At 55.3% G+C, this 836-nt stretch overlaps 1 protein-coding gene across 5 annotated transcripts in view; it reads right to left on the minus strand.

The window, feature by feature from the left end:
* LOC108746934 (protein groucho-1-like) overlaps positions 1-836 on the minus strand; it is a 77,551-nt gene that overhangs the window by 49,125 nt on the left and 27,590 nt on the right. The gene's annotated exons all lie outside the window — the stretch shown is intronic.

The raw sequence follows: 836 nt of genomic DNA on the forward strand, positions 1-836 counted from the left end.
AAGGATTATCGCGAGCAGCGCGAGGATCGATCGAAGACCGCTCGAGAGAGCGAGAGCGGCATAACCTGGGACGCGCGAGATAAGCGCGTTCTCGCACGACGTGCACACGCTGCGCACCCAACGCGTGAGACGATCGCGCGATTAATCTTCGCGCCGGCGTGAATCGGCGGAAGTGCCACGTCCGCGCGAGAGCGAGCGCCGCGCATTTTATATGAAGTTATTTGCATCGACCGAGCAAATGCGCGAGCTGCGGAGACCTATAAATTATCGCCGGCCTATAATGCACGCTTCGCGAACTTACGGCGAGCGCGGCGGCGTGCGAACGTTTTCCCCGCACACATTTCGCCGCTATCAGGGATCTCTCTCGAATGAACTTCCAGTCGGTTCAGCGCACGACGAATATCTTCGCGGTGAATTTACAAATCGAGAAAGTGCACCTTCTAAAACAGATTTGGATCTACGCTTCTCCGGGGAGAAGCTATCGCGCTAAGCGACGTACCTGTTGGAATTATCACGTTACGTGCGAAGACACTTCGGGATGGATAAACGGAGAGAACGGAGAATCCGCCGAGGCGTACACCGTCGGTACAACTGGCGTAAAATTAAAGTCCGGTACTCTCGGCGACCTTCGACCTCCCATGAAGAAAGCGGCGCGCACCTCTTTACGCCTCGCACGGCTTAATGAAGATGCATACGCCGGTGTATACAGTCGACTGGTGAATCGCGATAACGAAGATCTACGGGCGAAAGTAAGCGTAGAGAGACTTTCGCGCCGTCGTCTACATGCACTCTCGCGGGACAAAGCCGAAAAACAAAACTGGCAGAGGAGCCCGAAA

This window comes from Trachymyrmex septentrionalis, unplaced genomic scaffold, assembly GCF_001594115.1.
Source record: "Trachymyrmex septentrionalis isolate Tsep2-gDNA-1 unplaced genomic scaffold, Tsep1.0 scaffold19, whole genome shotgun sequence".
NCBI lineage: Eukaryota > Metazoa > Arthropoda > Insecta > Hymenoptera > Formicidae > Trachymyrmex > Trachymyrmex septentrionalis.